This window comes from Schistocerca americana, chromosome 3 (assembly GCF_021461395.2).
Source record: "Schistocerca americana isolate TAMUIC-IGC-003095 chromosome 3, iqSchAmer2.1, whole genome shotgun sequence".
Lineage (NCBI taxonomy): Eukaryota > Metazoa > Arthropoda > Insecta > Orthoptera > Acrididae > Schistocerca > Schistocerca americana.
The window spans coordinates 889,720,077-889,741,434 of record NC_060121.1 but is presented as its reverse complement, the minus strand read 5'-3'; the positions used below and the strand labels follow the sequence as shown (position 1 = coordinate 889,741,434).

The 21,358-nt window shown below is 41.9% G+C and overlaps 1 protein-coding gene across 1 annotated transcript in view; it reads right to left on the bottom strand.

Moving 5' to 3' along the window:
- Nucleotides 1-21,358, bottom strand: part of LOC124607010 (folylpolyglutamate synthase, mitochondrial-like) — a 140,529-nt gene that overhangs the window by 94,969 nt on the left and 24,202 nt on the right. The window lies entirely within an intron of this gene.

The following is a 21,358-nucleotide window of genomic DNA, read 5'->3' as shown; positions in this document are numbered from 1 at the left end:
GCATTTGTAGACTTAGAGAAAGCTTTTGACAATGTTGACTGGAATACTCTCTTTCAAATTCTAAAGGTGGCAGGGGTAAAATACAGGGAGCGAAAGGCTATTTACAATTTGTACAGAAACCAGATGGCAGTTATAAGAGTCGAGGGACATGAAAGGGAAGCAGTGGTTGGGAAGGGAGTAAGACAGGGTTGTAGCCTCTCCCCGATGTTGTTCAATCTGTATACTGAGCAAGCAGTAAAGGAAACAAAAGAAAAATTCGGAGTAGGTATTAAAATTCATGGAGAAGAAATAAAAACTTTGAGGTTCGCCGATGACATTGTAATTCTGTCAGAGACAGCAAAGGACTTGGAAGAGCAGTTGAATGGAATGGACAGTGTCTTGAAAGGAGGATATAAGATGAACATCAACAAAAGCAAAACAAGGATAATGGAATGTAGTCTAATTAAGTCGGGTGATGCTGAGGGAATTAGATTAGGAAATGAGGCACTTAAAGTAGTAAAGGAGTTTTGCTATTTGGGGAGCAAAATAACTGATGATGGTCGAAGTAGAGAGGATATAAAATGTAGGCTGGCGATGGCAAGGAAAGCGTTTCTGAAGAAGAGAAATTTGTTAACATCCAGTATAGATTTATGTGTCAGGAAGTCATTTCTGAAAGTATTCATATGGAGTGTAGCCATGTATGGAAGTGAAACATGGACGATAAATAGTTTGGACAAGAAGAGAATAGAAGCTTTCGAAATGTGGTGCTACAGAAGAATGCTGAAGATTAGATGGGTAGATCACATAACTAATGAGGAAGTATTGAATAGGATTGGGGAGAGGAGAAGTTTGTGGCACAACTTGACCAGAAGAAGGGATCGGTTGGTAGGACATGTTCTGAGGCATCAAGGGATCACCAATTTAGTATTGGAGGGCAGCGTGGAGGGTAAAAATCGTAGAGGAAGACCAAGAGATAAATACACTAAGCAGATTCAGAAGGATGTAGGTTGCAGTAGGTACTGGGAGATGAAAAAGCTTGCACAGGATAGAGTAGCATGGAGAGCTGCATCAAACCAGTCTCAGGACTGAAGACCACAACAACAACAACATAAGCTACCATGCCTTGCTGAATTGGAAGTCAATGACCCTGTCGATTAAATTGTTAGTCACAAGAATTTCAATTGCTTCTTTGAAAATGTAGTCTCAAAATTTATCAGTGGTGGCCAGGACTTTCACTTGCTGGTATTTCATTTGATGAGCAACTGCAATGTGGTGTTTTGCTACTGCAGACTTGTGTATACCTTAAGCCAATTCAGACGGCTCTATATCTCCATGCCTCCTGCTGCCACCATCCCTCGTATAAGAAAAGCATGCTCAACACTCAGTACACGAGCCAGAATCCATCTCATATGAACAAAGTTGGATGGTGCAGCTGCGGCACCTGGAATCCCTCTTCCACAAGAATGACTACAGCAACTGACATATTCAGACAGCTCTGTGATGAACAAGCCCCAAGAACGACACAGAAGACGAAAACACGGAAGAAGAAGATGAGAAGACGCTTTCATATGTCAAACGAAAGACACGGCTACCACCAGTAAATTTTGTGATTGCATCTTCAAAGCAGCAACTGAAATCCATGTGACTGATAATTTAGTCAACAAGGACACTAACTTCCAATTGAGCAAGGCATGAGAGGCAATACCATGGTTCATCAAAACATAGCATGACACCCTAAGCGACACTCATGGCATGTGGAAAGCAACCGGGTCTCGCCCCCCCCCCCCCTCCCCGCTCCCCCACTGTTGCAGCAGCATGCGCCTCCACTGAAGTCATGGACTTTCAACGGTCAGATCCGGTATTACACCCAAGAACCCTGGAAGCACAACAAACATCTAATTTTTATTTTCTAGTATTTCCTTCTAATAGCTGGAAGGAACTTTGCTGGCATAAAGTTTTTCTTCCATACAACATTAAAGAAATTCACATTTATGTAAAACCAAGATATTAATTTGTGTGTGTGTTGGGGGGGGGGGGGGGGGGAGAGGTTGGGTAAGGAAGATTATGTTTTAATACCCCAACATTAGTGGAGAATGTCAGCAGAGTCCTTAACATCTTGCCATTTGGCTTAATCTATTTAGTGAAATCAAGGGAAACCTAAACCAGGGGTTTAAATCTTGCTAGCCAATGTGCTAACATCCTTGGTATACATTCAAGAACAAGGATGGGATGATGAACAACATAAATATCTGGTTGCATTAAATTTGGAGACTGAGGCGGTGATACTTGTATTTGCACCACACAGTGGTGCACACGTGTTATATGTTTGCTGACTAAATCAGCAGGTCAGTATTTGTTCTGCCTGCTCCAATTACAACAGGCAAGAGTAATGGTCAGAACCTGACCTGTTAAAACACGCAAGCACCACAGCGGACAGATGAGATTGTTGCCATTTGGAACCGTAGTAGGTTACAACATTACTATCTGCCAATAACAACTCATCTTGTATCTTTTTTCTCTCTCTTGAATGAACTAACAGTTCTGAATATTAATAATTATTGTTTACTGGCAGTTCTTGGAATTTAGTCTCCTGAAAGTAAGTGCTCACCAGCCATTTTGTTTCTTTTAATTTCAATTTTTTCAGTTGAATTTTCCTTTTGTCACATAATGTTTACTGTATTTTGCTCTAATTACTTGAGAGTCACACATCGCAATGTTCCAGCAAATTCTTCTTGCTCATTTCTCCTCTAGCACTAAGAGGTATTTTGCAAAATGTCTGTCACTGTGGCATATAAAACTCTAGTCCTCATAATAAAATGTTTTCAGCAGAAAAGTTGTCCACAGAATTAACACAAGACAAATCAAAGAAAACAGAATCCAAACCGGTACAACAGAGGCTCAGGATGAGCTTTGCCACAGATTCTTCAGTACTTCTGAATCTCATCGTATTACATATTTACCATGCATAGAATTTATTTACAATTATCCATAAATCTTCATAGTTTTCATGAAAATGCATGTATTTGTTTCTGTGCTACAGCTGGGAGAAGCAGGTTATTTATTGCCTTGAATTCCAGTGCAAATTGGTTTAAAAATAAGGTATGTGGATGGATGAGAACATTAAAAGGACTAAATGTCAACAGAAGCAGAAGAAAATCTAATGTTATTACACAGATGGTCAAACAGTGATAACACTAAGCAATTAAATGTTAGTAATAAACTGCATGGGAAAAGAGGAATAACTATGATGGTTAGGAAGCACAGAACTAAAACTATCAATGGCTTGATTTAAATGTTTAAAAGTGTAAAAAAATGGATATCAAACAATGGAAAACTACTAACTAAAAAAAAAAAAAAACAACACACACACAAACTTGCATGCAATTTAACAGAAAGAAAGAGTTCTAGCATTAACTATGTGAGTTAACATCTACAAAAACCACGCAAGTGTACTAGTCACTGTAAAACATTAACTTCGTAAATGGCTAGTTTGAGTTTGACATGCTTCTTACTCATTAGTACTCGTAATTTATTCCCCATGTGTGGATTGGTGTACACCCGTCACATGTCGTGCTGGCTTATGGAAGTAGATCTTTGCAGATTCTGTTAATTGGAATAAAAAGAGAAATAAATGTATATAAGAATAATATGTAATTTACTCTCTGACATGCTTGACATTATATTTCAACAATGTAACTATAACTCCTCCTCCTCCTCCTCCTCCTCCTCATCATCATCATCATCATCATCATCATCACCACCACCATCATCATCTGCCTCCTGACATACGCTGGAAAGTGTTCTCCCCTTAGTATGTGCAGTGGGGAATATTTTGAGCAAACTTATGGAGAGCCCACAGGTAGGCTGCTTTCTCCAGTGGCAACAAACCTATTCATGGAGCACTTTGAGGACAAAGGTTTGCAGCTGTCCACATGTAAATCTAGTAATTTTTATTCCACTATGTGGATGATACTTTTGTCACATGGCTACATGGATTGGAGAAATTAATTGGGTTCCTTCAACACCTCCACTCACATGGTACCAATACACTGTTCACTGTGGAACTAAAGAAGGAAAGACAGCTATCTTTCTCAGGTGTCCTTGTGAGATTGGACAGTTCACTTGGCCACAGCCTACACGACAAGCCTATGCACGCTGACCTATGCCTTCATGCAAAGAGCTGTCATCTTCCATAACAGAAGAACAATGTTCCCTGAGCTTTGGTCCACAAACCTATAAATCAATGAGATACTGAATTGTGACATCGACATGAGGGTTTTTCAAAATAATGAGTATTCCGCTCATCTAGTCAAATGAACACTTTGGCATGATATAACCAAAAAGGGGACAACAAACAAGGAAATCCAAAGACAGAGATATAGCTCCCCTACATGGGTGTGATTTCAATGAAAATCACTGGAATTCTGAAGAAGTATGGCATTAGGCACATAGCTTGCCCACTGAATAAGACAAGCAATTTACTGGGAAGTGCAAAAGACGACACAGGATTACACAAGCCTGGAAAGCATTGTGTGTCCATGTGGTGTGTCATGCATCAGCCAAACTAATTGGAAAAATGGAGAGACCCAATATCTGGAGCAAGAACACCACACACATTTCTTGCAACCAAGGGAAAAAAAAACACTTCTAAAGATTCCAAAATTCTGGAATGGTCTTATCAGAGAGGCAACTGAAATGAGATTAGCCACAAGTTCAGCACAGCCCAAGATCCCACCATACAATCAAAAGAAGAGTGGAAGTGGACTCACATGAGTCCAAAAGCATGAGAACTGGCTCCTATCAATCCATTTGAATATCAATAACCATTCATTCATAGGAACACACTGATGGACCAAAAACACTTGAGGTCTTCTCAGGGAATGCCAGTGGGTGTTAGGGAAGCAAAAACACAGAAGAAGGAAGGAATCAGTGGATATAAAGGGGAGAGCAGCTTCCTCGGATGAGCCAATACCTCAGGTAGCATCTAATGATAATCATGAGTTACACTGTTGAAATGTTGTGCCAAAAGGACATGACATCCTGGCTGCATACCTGATAGACGCTTATGTATCATCAGTGGCAGCAGAACAAGGAAACTTACAAAAAACAATATACTACTCTGGCATACATACAGATTTCACTCTGTGTGAAATATTTTTTTAAAAATGTGACATAGCAAAATATGGAACTTCTCATTCCATACAATAAAATTCATTTTTAGTGTAGACTATAGATTCAATGGTGCCCCTTTCCTTGTTCTGTTTGTCAAAGTTAAGTAAAGCTACAAGTTACGTCACTTAGAGAGAGAGAGAGAGAGAGAGAGAGAGAGAGAGAGAGAGAGAGAGAGAGAGAGAATTTAAGTGTTAGGACGCCTTTTCGAAGGTATCTGTCTTGAGTATAGCCCTTCATAGTAGTGAAATGCATATGATAAACAGTTCCTTTAAGAACAGAATGGTAGCTTTTTGAAATGTGGTGATACAGACAAAAGGTGAGGATAAGATGGACAGACCAGGTAACAAACTGTTAAAGCAGATAGCACTTTCTTTGCTGATGATGCAACCATCATAATCAAGACCAAAAGACCTTCAACAACAGAATGAGCAGTAAATCAAATATTCAGATGTATAGTCAATTAGTTCGCAGTACATGGTCAGTCACTTGGAAAAAATAGTGTTATTCTGTTCCGTATAGAAGGCAAGGTACACAGTCAACAATGATAACTGAACACGAGAGAAATGAAATATGTAAACTTGACTGTGCACGATTTCTGAGAGTGTATTTTGTTTAAATTGTAATCACATATTACAGATTTTCACAAAACCTTGAGTTCGAAATTTGCTCTATGTGAATTGCTGATTTTAGAGTTGAAAGGATTAATAAATTATCTTACTTAGCATACTTCCATTCATTTATGTCATCTATACTAATAATAAATCTGTAAAACTGCCATGTCTTCCTATCTCTTTGAACAAGCTAATCTCCAAAACCACTAGACAAACTTTCATGGGGGTTTTGCAGGTATCTTGAGTGTAGCTTTGGGCACCATATAGGCTTTATTTCATCAAAATCGGATCATGCAAAAAAGATGTCCATACATATTATAAAACTGTATATATGTGTGTATATGTTCCACATCACATCTGAAAGCACTGTCTGAAAGTATTGGACAGGTTTCAACCAAACTTGGTGGACATATCACTTACTGCCTGGAGAGAACTGCTGTGGGGGTAAGAATCACCTACCTACCAAGGGGTGGGAAGGGGTGGCAGAGGCAAGGGTGAAAAAGAAGTGTAGACCACAATGTGTAAATGCTAAGATTTTATTCATCTACATGGATCTCTGAAAATCACACTTAAGTGCCTGGCAGAGGGCTTATCGAATCACCTTCAGAATAATTCTTTATTATTCCACTTTCTAACAGTGTCCAGAAAAACAAACACCTATAGCTTTCTGTGCGAGATCTGATTTTCCTTATGATTGTTTCTTCCTATATAGGTCAGTGTCAACAAAATATTTTCACATTCGGAGGAGAAAGTTGATGATTAAAATTTTGTGAGAAGATCCTACCACAACAAAAAAGTCTTTGTTTTAAAGATGTGCACCCCAAATCCTGTATCATGTCCTGATATCCTCTCCCCTATGTCGCAATAATGCAAAACGTGCTGCCCTTCTTTGAACTTTCTCAATGTACTCCATAAACCCTATCTCATAAGGACCACACACCTCGGGCAAGACTCCAAAAGAGGACAAGCAATTGTAGTGTAGGTAGTCTCTTTAGTAGACCTGTTGCATCTTCTAAGTATTCGGCCATTAAAACACACTCTCTTGTTCGCTTTCCCCACAACATTTTCCATGTGTTCTTTCCAATTTAAGTTTTTATTAGTTTTAATCCCTAGGTATTTAGTTGAATTTATGGCCTTGAGATCTGATTGATTTATCGTGTACCCAAAGTTTAACAGATTGTTTTTAATACCCGTGGATTACGTCACACTTTTCATTATTTAGGGTCAATTGCCAATTTTTACATCATACAGATATCTTTTCTGAATCGTTTTGCAGTTTTTTTTATTTTCTGATGACTTTACTAGACATTAAATGACAGACTCATCTGCAAGCAACCTAAGACAGCTGCTCAGATTGTCTCCTAAATCGTTTATATAGGTAAGTATTTGAGAGCAAGAGCACTTGCAAGTCTTCTTCTATAGTAGAAAACACGCATGGGCATGTGCGTGTGCGCGCTCACACCCACGCATACATGTGCACACACACACACACACACACACACACACACACACACACGGTTAATGTCACTGGCCACTTTGGCTGGACTGCCACAGGGGCCAGAGACATTTGGTCACGTGTGTGTGTGTGTGTGTGTGTGTGTGTGTGTGTGTGTGTGTGTGTGTGGGTGGGTGGGTGGGTGGGCGCGCGCATGTGCGTGTGTGCGTGCACGCGTTTTGTGCTTGTGTGAATGTGTGAAGAAGGCTTTTGGCCATAAGCTTAATGCACAGCTGTCTTTCCTTTGTGCCTGTCTCCAACTCAACATCTCATCTATATGGTGAGTAGCCGTCTTTATTCCATCCAGCACTTTCCATTGTTAGGTATGTTGAGAGACTTCTTGTTTCATCATATCTCCACACTGAGATCATTATCAAGGTTTCAGAATATGTTATCAGAGCTATTTAAACAAACTTGCTGTATGTAGTTCAGAGCCTGCAAGAGGTTCACACTCAGCTTACAAGGAAAATATGAGGATGTGCAGAAATAAAAGGCTAAAAGTAAAATTCTTGATATTAAAGCTTTATAATATGGCAAGGAAAGAAGAGAAATTTGTTAACATCGAGTATAGATTTAATTGTCAGGAAGTAGTTTCTGAAAGTATGGAGTGTAGCCATGTATGGAAGTGAAACATGGACGATAAATAGTTTGAACAAGAGGAGAACAGAAGCTTTCGAGTGGTGCTACAGAAGAATGCTGAAGATTAGATGGATAGATCACATAACTAATGAGGAGGTACTGAACAGAATTGGAGAAAAGAGAAATTTGTGGCACAACTTGACTAGAAGGGATCAGTTGGTAAGACATGTTCTGAGGCATCAAGGGATCACCAATTTAGTATTGGAGGGCAGCGTGGAGGGTAAAAATCGTAGGGGACACCAAGAGATGAATACACTAAGCAGATTCAGAAGGATGTAGGTTGCAGTAGGTATTGGGAGATGAAGAAGCTTGCACAGGATAGAGTATCATGGAGAGCTGCATCAAACCAGTCTCTGGACTGAAGACCACAACAACAACAACGGAATCATCTGCTACTTGCATACAACAGAACTGCTGAAACAACTAAACAACTTGACATGAATGTTGTTAAGACACAGGTGCTTCAACAATAAAAAGCTTGTTACTTCATTTATATTCGTTCCAAATGTTGTAAGTTAATATACTTTGGGATAGCTCAATCAGCCAAGCAAGTACAACAATTTCTTTTTAGTCTGAATTCAATAACACCTAGCACAAAGCTGTTCAGAGACCTGAATAAAGTAGCTACCGATCCTTACTACATTTAGTCCTAAGTGAAAATTGTCACAAGTAGAATTTATGTTTCAAATCAACAGCTCAGTTCACAGACTCAATACCAGGAATAAGAACAATCTTCATATAGACAAAGCCACTCGCTTTTGTTCAGAGAGGTGTCCATTACTGAAGAAGATGGAATTTAAATAATTTGTCAGATGCAATCTAAAGCTACTAACAAAGAACATTTTAAGAGGAGCATATTGAATTTACTGGTTGCCAACTTAATCTATCCAGTGATCAATTTCTTAGAAAAACTTATATGTTTTGTAGTAAATAACAAAACACTTAAAATGAAATTATGTAATACCTGACTTCGGCACAGAATCCATGCAATAAAGCAATTTGCATAATTAAGCCTTTAAACCGTTTTTAGTTTTTGTAGTCATTGGCTACAATGATCTAGGAATATCTGGTGCCCTTTATTGTTGTTATTGTGGTCTTCCGTCTGAAGACTGGTTCGGTACAGCTCTCCATGCTACTCTATCCTGTGCAATCCTCTTCATCTCCAAATAACTACTGCAACTTACATCCTCTTGAATATTCTTACTATATTCACCTCTTTACACCCCTCTACGATTTTTAACCCCCCACCACCCAATACTAAACTGGTGATCCCTTGTCTCAGAATGTGTCCTGTCAACCAATACACTCTAGTCAGGTTGTGCCACAAATATCTTTGCACCCAAATTCTGTTCAGTTCCTCCTCATTAGTTACCTGATCTACCCACCTAACTTTCAGGATTCTTCAGCAGAACTACATTAAAAAAGTTTCCTTCCATTTCTATAATATTGCCTGCAAGTTCATCTCCCTCGTATAGACTGTCTACATACTTCTTCCAACTTCCCCTTCTTTGCTTATGACTTTTTTTCATCTGAGCTCTTGATATTCACACAGCTACTTCTCTTTTCTCCAAAAGCCTCTTTAATTTTCTTGTAGGCAGTATCTATCTTTCCCTAGAGAAGTATTCTTCTAATTCCTTGCCTTGGTCCTCCAGCCATTCCTGCTTAGCCATTTTACATTTCCTGGCGATCTCATTTTTTTAGACGTTTGTGTTCCCTTTCATCTGCTTCATTTGCTGCATTTTTATATTTTCTCCTTTCATCAATCAAATTCAATATCTGCTGTTTTATCCAAGGATTTCTATTGAGTCTTGTCTTTTTAACTGTTTGATCCTCTGCTGCCTTCACTATCTCATCTCTCACAGCTACCCAGTCATCTACTACCATAATCCTTTCCCCTCTTCTACTCAACCATTGCCTATTGCTTCCAATAAAACACTTAACAACCTCTGGTTCTCTCAACATAACCATGTCCCATCTCCTTATTTTCCTAACTTTTTTCAATTTCTTTAGTCCCAATCTACAGTATATTACCAATAAATTGGGGTCAGAGCCCACATCTGCTCCTGGAAACATCTTACAATTACAATCTGGTTCCCAAATCTCTGTCTTAGCGTTATATAATCAATCTGAAATTATGCTCTGTGCAAAATTCTAAGAGGCAGCTTCCTATTTCATTCCTTTCCCACACTCCATATACACTTACAACTTTTTCTTCTTTTCCTTTTCCTAATATCGAGCGGCAGTCACCTGTCACAATTAAATTTTCATCTCCATTAACTATCTGAATAATTTATTTTACCTCATCACACGTTTCTTCAATCCTGTGTCATCTGCAGAGCTAGTTGCCATATAAACTTTTACTATTGTGGTATGTGTTGGCCTTGTGTCTATCTTGGCTACAATAATGCATTAATTATGCTGTTCATAGTAACTTAGCCATATTCCTATTTTATTATTAATTATTAAACATAATCCTGCATTACCCCTATTTGATTTTGTATTTCTACTCTTGTAGTAACCACATCAGAACTCCTGTTCCTCCTGCCACTGAACTTCACTAATTCACACTATAACTTTAACCCATCCATTTCCCTTCCTACATTTTCTAACATGCCCAATTATGGGATCGAACATTCCACGCTCCGATCTGCGGAACGCCAGTTTTGTTTCCCCTGATGACGACATTCTCCTGAGTAGCCCCTGCCTGGAGATCTGAATAGGGGACTATTTTATATCTGTAACATTTTATCCAAGAGCCTGCCATCATAATTTAACCACACAGGAGAGTTGCATGGTCTCATGAAAAATTACAGCTGTAGTTTCCCCTTGCTTTCAACTGCTTGCAGTACCAGCACAAGCAAGGCTGTTTTCGCTGATGTTACAGAGCCAAATCTATCATCCAGACTGTTGCCCCTGCAACTACTGCAAAGGCTGGTGACCCTCTACAGGAACCACACATTGTATGGGCTCTCAACAGATAACCTCCTGTCATCATTCCAACTGTTGTACAGCTATCTGTACTACTGTGGCACAGAAGCCATCCCAACAATGGCAAGGTCCATGGTTTAGTAGTAAGCTTTTTGATTACCGTGTAGATTAATTTTCTTACTCAGTACCCTTGAGTGCTGTTTCATTTAGGATGTGTGGAAAGAATATTAGTGTATCAGCTGTTTTGCAAATATGTATTACATGTTTTTGTTTTTCTGACTTGTTGCACATCCTCAATGATGAGCACTGAAACTGTAATGACAAGCAGGTGGAAATTTAAGGAGACGGAACCTGAATAAACTGAAAGAACCAAAGGTTGTAGAGTGTTTCAGAGAGAGCATTACGGAACAATTGACAAGAACAGGGGATAGAAATACAGTGCAAGAAGAATGGGTAGCTTTGAGATGAAATAGTGAAAGCAGCAGAGGATCAAGTAGGTACAACGGTGAGGGCTAATGGATTGGTTGGTTGGTTTTTGGGGAAGGAGACCAGACAGCGAGGTCATCGGTCTCATCAGATTAGGGAAGGACGGGGAAGGAAGTCGGCCGTGCCCTTTGAAAGGAACCATCCCGGCATTTGCCTGGAGCGATTTAGGGAAATCACGGAAAACCTAAATCAGGATGGCCGGATGCGGGATTGAACTATCATCCTCCCAAATGCGAGTCCAGTGTCTAACCACTGCGCCGCCTCGCTCGGTGAGGGCTAGTGGAAATCCTTGTGTAACAGAAGAGAGATTGAATTTAACTGATGAAAGGAGAAAATATAAAAGTGCAGTAAATGAAGCACACAAAAAGGGATACAAACGTCTCAAAAGTGAGATCGGCAGGAAGCGCAAAATGACTAAGCAGAGATGGCTAGAGGACAAATGTATGGATGTAGAGGCACATATCACTTGGGGTAAGAGAGATACTGCCTACAGGAAAATTAAAGAGACCTTCGGAGAAAAGAGAACCACTTGTACGAACATCAAGAGCTCAGATGGAAAATCCATTCTAAGCAAAGAAGGGAAAGCAGAAAGGTGGAAGGAGTATATAGAGGGTCTATACAGGGGCGATGTACTTGAGGACAATATTATGGAAATGGAAGAGGTGGTACATGAAGACGAAATGGAAGATACGATACTGCGTGAAGAGTTTGACAGAGCAATGAAAGACCTGAGTCGAAACAAAGCCCCGGGAGTAGACAACATTCCATTAGAACTACTGATAGACTTGGGAGAGCCAACCCTGGCAAAACTCTACCATCTGATGAGCAAGATGTATGAGACAGGCGAATTACCTTCAGACTTTAAGAAGAATATAATAATTCCAATCCCAAAGAAAGCATGTGTTGACAGGTGTGAAAATTACTGAACTAACAGTGTAATAAGTCATGGTTGCAGTAGAAATGTTGGAACACACAAAGCAACACTGACCGTACGACTGATCTCAGAAGATAGGTTAAGAAAAGGCAAACCTACATTTCTAGAAGTTTGTAGACTCAGAAAAAGCTTTTGACAATGTTGACTAGAATATTCTTTTCAAATTCTGAAGGTGGCAGAGGTCAAATAAGGAAGCAAAAGGCTATTTACAATTTGTACAGAAACCAGATGGCAGTTATAAGAGTCGAGGGGCACAAAAGGGAAGCAGTGGTTGAGAAGGGAGTGAGCCTATCTCCGATGTTATTCAATCTGTATATTGAGCAAGCAATAAAGGAAATGAAAGAAAAATTTGGATAGGAATTAAAAATCCATGGAGAAGAAATAAAAACTTTGAGATTTTCTGACGGCATTGTAATTCTGTCAGAGACAGCAAAGGACCTGGAAGAGCAGTTGAACGGAATGGAAATAGTCTTGAAAGGAGGATATAAGATGAACATCAAAAAAGCAAAACAAGGATAATGGAATGTAGTCAAATTAAATCAGGTGATGCAAAGGGAATTAGATTATGAAATGAGAAACTTAAAGTAGTAGATAAGTTTTGCTATTTGGGAAGCAAAATAACTGATGATGGTCAAAGTAGTGAGGATATAAAATGAAGACACAATTGCAAGGGAAGCATTTCTGCAGAAGAGAAATTTGTTAATATCGAGTATAGATTTAAGCGTCAGGAAGTCTTTTCTAATAGTATTTGTATGGAGTGCAGCCACGTATGGATGTGAAACATGGACGATGAATAGTTTAGACAAGAAGAGAGTACAAGCTTTCAAAATGTGGTGTTACAGAAGAATGCTGTAGATTAGATGGGTAGATCACATAACTAATGAGGAGGTACTGAATAGAACTGGGAAAAAGAGGAATTTGTGGCACAACTTACCAAGAAGAAGGGACCGGTTGGTAGGACACGTTCTGAGGCATCAAGGGATCATCAAGTTAGTATTGAAGGAAAGCGTGGAGGGTAAAAATCGTAGAGGGAGACCACGAGATGAATAAACTGAACAGATTAAGAAGGATATAGACTGCAGCAGTTACTCGGAGATGAAGAAGCTTGCACAGGATAGAGTAGCATGGAGAGCTGCATCAAACTAGTCTCAGGACTGAAGACCACCACCACCACCACAACAACAACAACAACAACAACAACAACATGCAGTTAAGTGTTGCTGGGTATACCTTTTTGTTGGAGAAGCAAACTGTGTATGGAGTGCTGTAAAGAAGTATTTTAGTATAAACAAATTTCAAGTGAATGGCAAAGCATAACACCGTGCCAACGTAGTAGGTTTAACCACTCTAAACTTATCTCCCCCACCCCCCCATGTGCATCAACTCACTTTCCAAACATCACATAACAGCACCCCATTAATGAGATTGTGGCAACATTTTACTGTGCAAGTTGCCGGCACAAGAGAGAAAAGGTGAACCGCTGATTTAGCAGAGTATTTACTGGTGATGTAGAGTTTGTTCATTATTTTTTTGTATTTATGTTCATACGATTTAGTGTGTAATGAAGGTCTGTATTGAGTAATCATCGTATTCTCAGTTTATAAGGGAATTATTTCTTGTTGTCTAAATACCCATGGTGGTGTTCCTTGGGGAGGAGACTCTTTTTGTGATTATAATGAACGCAACTTTGCAACTGCCAGAGACTGATGATAAAGTGAAACAAACCACATCTCTAGCTACGTCACAGCCACTGACACTAATTGGCAAAACACGTATTCCACGACTTGTTTTAGTCATGTCAAACTTCAACCTTTATGGTACAATCACCCATTGATGCAGTTTATGTACATAAAGTGCACCTTTAAAAACATTTCATAATGAGCAGCTAGATAACAGATGCCCATCTCAAGTCTTCGTAAGTTACCAGCTGGTATTTGCACAGTCATGGTAACACATCAAGATTTGTCATTGCAGATATTGGCAGAGATGGCTGATGCAGTACTGAAGCACCAGTAGGTGCTAAAATTGGGAGTACAACTGACAATGGTCAGGGAACGAGCGTTGAAGTAGCAAGCACCAGCATTACCACTGAAATGCGTATCATGAGTGCTGCTGTGACAACACAGGAGGAAAGAGTGAAACAGTTAGAAGATCAAATCATACACTTGGACTGGACGCAACCAGCACAGCTATTAGCATGCTCTTGAGTGTGGACAGGGCACTGGAAAGATGAACGGCGTAGATTTGATACAACTACTGACCAACAGCTTTGGTATAAAAAACGTTTAGGAGATGCGGCCCACCATAACAACAACCTCTGATGTCACCGAAACGCTGTACACATACGTTAGAAGACACTGACGTTGTCATCAACAATGCATGTGTCCGCAAATGAAGGATGAGAGACACCGTATAAATGCAACACTGTCGGCACTGCACTGGTGACTGAGGTTACTCGTGTACAATAGCATCTCCAGTAAAATTTCCTTGTAGATTCGGGGTCTGAACAGTGTCTACCCCCAAATAGCTGTGAGTTGTGCATGCCACACCGACACAGCATATCCTCACCAATGCAAACAATCCATGGATGACACTGGATTTGGGCCTGCAATATGAGCCTACCTGGATATTTATTATACCAATGTCACTGGCACCACACTCGGAGCAGATTTTTTTGGCTCATTTTCACCTATCAACGGATTTAGTCAACCATCATTTAATTACAGTGAGCTGCAGTGCCAATCTGTCAACTGCGTCATCTGTGATGGTAAATGAGGAGCCAACTCTGGCTGTACACCAGTGCACATGATGCTGACCACAGGTCAAAATGGTTTCTGGTCGACGGAAACCGTTATTACAGTAAATAATGGCAATCATTCTGTCCACATACTTCGAGAATTTGCACCACTCATCGATCTGACCACACCTGGCGGGAAGTGTCACCAGTCGACAGTGCACTATATCCATACATCACCTGGACAACCTGTTGCAACTAGTCTGAGTAGCCCTCCACCTCTCAAGCTGCTGGCATCACAAACAGGGCTCGAGGAGCTTTTGAAAGCAGGTACTGTGACAAGATCTGATAGTTCTTGGGCATCCCCATTCCACATGTTGTGCAAAAAACAACAGCTCCTGATGACTATATGGGGAATACATGGAACTCAATGCAAGCACAACTTCTGATCATTACCCTGCACCTTACGTTACTGACTTTAACAGCGCCACCGCTCATGCTCAGGTGTTTAGTGTGGTCAATTGTACAAAGGCATTTTTGCAAATTCTGGTGGTGCCGGAGGACACTAAGAAAACTGCTGTAATAATGCTTTTTGGGCTTTACCTATACAAATGTATGCCTTTTGGATAGAGGAATACCATGTAGACATTCCTGTTCTGTTACATGGATGATATCCTCATATTTTCACCTTCTGTTGTGTAGCATGTGGCCTTATGTGATGTGATTCACCTTTGGCAGCTTTTCCAGTGCCTACAAGAGTACGACATAGTGATTAACACCACAAACAGCACTTTCGGCAAATGAGAGGTGCAGTTTTTGGGATATGTAGTCTCGTCAGCCAGTCTGTCACCACTTCCTGGACATGTGGCAGCAGTGCAAGGTATGGTTGGTTGGTTGACTGATTTGGGGGAGGGGACCAAAGTGCGAGGTCATTGGTCCCACAGTATTAGGGTCGGATGACGAAGGAAGTCAGCCAAGCCCTTTCAAAGGAACCAGAAGCGATTTAGTGAAACCACAGAAAACATAAATCAGGATGGCCAGATGCAGATTTAAACTGTCGTCCTCCCAAATGTGAGTCCAGTTTCCTACCCACTGTGCCACCTCCTCAGTTGCAAGGTATGTCTTTGCCGACAACCTACGAACGATTGTGCAGATCATGTTACGTTACTATCAGCTACACCTTCCAGGGCTGGAAAGTAAGCAGGAACCACTTAACCATGCCACTCTCAGGCAAGCAATTGGAAGAACTTTGACAAGTGAAGCAGCATTTCAGAAAGTCAACCAGTTTGGCACAAGCAGCACAGCTGGCTCTCCTGCAAATTAGTGTCCTTTTGGCTCTAATGGTAGTTGCGAGCCAAAATGCAATCGGCACAGCACTGCGACAGAGTGTAGATGGTCAATGACAACCGCTCACCTTTTACTCACAGAACCTTACACCACAGCAGAAGAAACTGGTTTCTATCGACAGGAAATTTCTGGTGTTCTACACTGCCATTAAACATTTTTGACATGTAGGGTACTGTTCAGTTTTTTGCACATTCAAAGGATCATATTTGTGACAACTTGCCATGATGTGGAACATGTCAGGAAAGGGACAGATGACCTCAGCAGTTTGGTCCCACAGGAACTTACCACCATGTCAGAAAACAGAGCTTGTACTGCAAGCTCCAATTAAAAACCTTGTTTTCAAGGAGTACTGCATTAAAGATATTCCAGTTGAAAAGTAATGCCAATCCATGTATAGTGCAGTCATTACTGTGGTACGCCCACAGTTGTGTGCCACAACAATTACTTACATAAAAACATTTTTAACATGATCTGCCTGCATTGAATCTTTCACATTTAAGGGATTTACCATTTGGCAACAAGTTTGCAGCCATCCAATGGCATTCAGCCAAAACAACAGCACAATAAAAGTCAACGTGATGAATTCCATTTTTACACATTCTTAAAAAAAATCATGTTGCCACATTCAACAGCTGTGCCACTGGCAAGATACTGACATGGTCATTAGTGGTGGTAAAGAGTAACATGAATCATCAAAACTCAATGGGGCCCCAGGGCCCAATCAAGTTCCTGTTTCACAATCTCTGAGTGATAGTTAAGAATTATTTGGGAATAAAGGGGATGACTCACCAAAAGGAAGAAGTGCTGCATCGTCAATAAGCACACAAGCAAAAGGTGCAGAGCATTGCTAGCTTTCATAATGAACTTCCTTTTTCAAGCTTGTAGGAAAATATGCATGCACACACAGCCGCGCGCACACACACACCCGCGCACGCACACCCGCTCACGCGCGCCCGTGCACACGCGCACGCGCACCCGCACCCCTGTCCCCCTAAATTACGCTTAATCGACTGCCAGCTCTTTCCTGGCCCAAGGTGAGTGTCCTGGGCTGAGGAGAGGCTGTGGGTGGGGTGGGGTGAGGGATGGAAGGTTGTGGGAGACAGGGACGGGATTGTTGGGGTGGGGGGGAGTGTCAAGCAGCTCATGGGAGAGCATATAGCCGTCTGTGGGGTAGCTAGGGGTGCAGGTAGAGGGGGCAGGTGGCAGACAGCTGGGCGCGCGTGCACACACACACACACACACACACACACACACACACACACTACTGAGTAGGAATGGGGAGCCAATGAGTTAGCTTAGGTTTAGGCCAGGAAGGTTACGGGAGCAAAGGATGTTCTGTAAGGATAGTTCCCGTCTGCACAGTTCAGAAAATCTGGTGGTGGTGGGGAGGATCCAGATAGCATGGGTTGTGAAGCAGCCACTGCAATCTCACATGTTGTGCTCTACTGTATGTCATGTCGCTGGGTGGTTCACCTTGTTTTTAGCAACAGTCTGGCAGTGGCCATTCATTCTGGTTGACAGCTGGTTGGTTGTCATACCAATGTAAAACGCTGTGCAGTGATTGCAGCAGAGCTGGTGTATAACATGGCTGATTTCCCAGGTGTCACTGCCTCTGATGGGATACGATAAGCCTGTGACATGGTTGGAGTAGGTGGTGCTGCATGGGTGGAATGGGCAGGTCTAGCATCTCAGTCTTCCACAGCGGTATGACGCCCACAGCAGGGGACTGAGGGTGGGAGTGGCACAGGAATGGATTAGGATGTTGTGGAGGTTAGGCCTTTGTGAGACCTTCAGCATACTGGGTGAGGGAGTTCTCATCACTGCAGATGCACCTACCACGAGTGGCCAGCTTTTATGGGAGGGATTTTTTGGTGTAGAAGGGGTGGCAGCTGTCAAAGTGCAGGTACTGTTGGTGACTGGTGCATTTGATGTGGAGTGAGGTGTGGGTAGAGCCATCTGAGAGGAGGATATTGAGATCTAGGAAGGAGGCACGATGGGTGGAGGAGGACTAAGTGAAGTGGGTGAGAGAGAAAATATTTAGGTTGTGGAGGAATGAGAATAAGGTGTCCTGGTCGTGGGTCCAGATTATAAAGATGTCATCAATAAACCTGAACATAGTTATTGATTTGGATGTAGTTGGTTAGGTGTATGAGGAATGAAGTGGTGGGTTTGGAATCTGCAGAGCACTGGGGGAGGTAGCATACAATCGTGGCAAGGCCATGGCCATGGCCGTGAGGGGTGTTGCTGTATAGGGAGGTTGCATCAACAGTGACAAGTAGGGATCCATGAAGTAAGGGTATGGGGATGGTGGAGAGTAAGTGCAGGAAGTGGTTGGTATCTTTAATGTGAGAGGCTAAGTTTTGGACAAATAGTTGGTTATGTTTATCAACAAGGGCCAAGATTCTTTCAGTGGGGGCACTGTAACCAACCACAATGGGGCACCCAGGATTGTTAGGTTTGTGGATTCTGGGGAGCAAGTAGAAGATGGGTGTGCAGGCTGCTGTTGGGGTGAGAAAGAAGATTTATTCAGGGGAAATGTTCTGGAAAGGGCCTAAGGATTTCAGCAGTGACTGGAGGTTATGTTGGACTTCTGGGATGGGGTCACTTTGACAGAGCTTGTAGGTGGAGGTGTCAGGCAACTGGCAAAGGCCGTCTGCCAGGAAGTCACTCCAGTTCACAACAATGGTGGAACCTTTGTCTGCAGGGAGGATAAGGTCAGGACCCATTTTTAGGTTGTGTAGGGCAGTGCTTTCTTCTGTTGAAAGGTGGTTGTTCTTAGGGAGGGACCTGGAAAAGCATGGTGAGGCCAGGTTGGAAGTTAAACATTCCTGGAAGGTAACCACGGGATGCTTAGGTGGGACTGTGGGAGTGTAACACTTGGATGGTGTTATGAACTGGGACAGGCAGAGTTCAAAGCTGGGATTGGATTGGCTTTCGTTGGAGGAATTGGTGGCAAAGAAGTGTTTCCACTGTAGGGAGGGGGAGAAGGAGAGTGGGTCTTTCACAAGTCCAACATGGTTAAACCTGGGAGTAGTGCTGAATGTGAGGCCCTTGGACTGAAACTTCTGTGGAGCTAAGGATTTTGGTGGGGAGGTTAACAACAGTGTTCTGGGACTGTTTCAGCTCTGGATTTTGTGGAGTATTGGTAGGGTATTTTAGAGGATGCGGTAGCTTGAAAAGATCAACTAGGCACGGTCTGGATGCTATGAGGGGTTGACAAGGAGGAACACTGTGGGTAGGATGGGGGTTGGATAGTGGTGCCCCAAGGTGGGAGAAGCATCTCAGCAGGCTGGGTAAATTGTGGAGATGGTGTCTGGAATGTTCTTCTAGCTGTTGGAGAGTCATGATTTCAATTTGGATGATGAGTTGTAGGTAATGGGGATTGCATAGTAACATTATTCTGCGGAGGCAGCGGAGGTGGTTCAGGGATGCTTGTGCCATGGAGATGTGTTTTTGTAGAACCAGGTGTGTGAGGGAAAGGAACTGGCAGAATCTGAAAAGATGAAGGCCACTGTGGAAGGAGGAGTGGGATCCACATGTAGGGATTTTTATGGTTGGGCCATTGGGGGAGAGGGGATGGGGAATTCCATGGCTTAGACACTCTTTAAGGGACAGAATATGGGACACAGTTTTTGGCTAGGGATAGAGGAAACTTTCCTGAATTGGTGCAGTTAAATAGAGCAGGGGTCTATTGTGAATGGAGGGAGGGGTGTGATTTTGGATTTGGGGGGGGGGGGGGGCGAGAGGGAGGGATGGGGGAGAGGGAGGGATAGTGCTGAGGTAAGAAGTTGGGGTTCGAAACAGCGAGTAAAGATGTCAGGTGGTGATGGGGGGGAAGGGGGGGCGTTGAATAATGTTGATGGCTGTAAGGAATGAAAAGCATTGTTCTGGGAGCCGTGGGTGGTACTGTGACTGGGGCATATCCAATTGCACGTGATGTACCATCACACAAGCGAAATAAATATGATTGCACATGATTTGTCATCACACATAAGAAATAAAAAGGAAACAAGTACAAGCAAATCGGGAGCAATACCTGTGAGTGAATTAACTCTGCTCTTGATCATAACTTATCATATGTCCTTTCAGCAGAGATATCTCTTATGAGTGGAAAAGATGACAGGTCCACTCACATGCAAAAGAAGACAGTAGAAGTCGTCCACAGAACTACAATTCTCTATCACTGACACAATTGAAGGGAGTACTAGAAGATATTAAGAGTTCAAATACATTAAAACCTACACAGAATAAAATAGCCTTCTCCACAGAAACCAGCACAGGTTTCAAAAACACTTATCATGTGAAAAACTCAACCCTCTCTCCACATGTGATACCCTCAGAGTGAGGTTAATTCAGTACTTGTAAGCTTTCACACAGCCTCTGATTCAACACAACCCCTGAAAAATCTATGTTCCTATGGGATGTCTGGATCAGAAAATTCTTGACAGGCAGTGCACAGCATTTTATCCTGGGTGAGATTCTCCGACAGACACTGCAGTAACATCAGATGCACCCCTGAGGAGCACAGGAGGACTCCTGCTGTTCTCGTTATACATTAATGACAATGGACAGTATTAGGTGAAGTCTAAGACTTCTCATGGATGATGCAATTATCCATGTGGAAACTCCACCTCATAATAACTGCGGTAATATGCAGTTAGATCTCAACACAATATCAGTATGACTTATCACTGGCAATTAGCTCTCAATCTGGAGAAATGAACAACTTGAGAGGTTCCATGCCCTCTTTGCATGTCTCTTCTCATTTTCATCAAATTTATTAATGTTCTATGTCATTGCACGGTAGTAACAGAATGAATAAGGTCACTGTAATGAGAGCATTTGTACTGAGAGCTCAAAAAATACTTTTCACTTAATTCATAAACATGTCGGGTTACTTCCCTGGGTGGCCTGTGCGAGGCGAGCATCAGAGGACGCAGCACACTGCGTTTCCGGTTGGGGGCTGCAATTCCCTGTATTCTACATCTACATCTACATTGATACTCCGCAAGCCACCCAACGGTGTGTGGCGG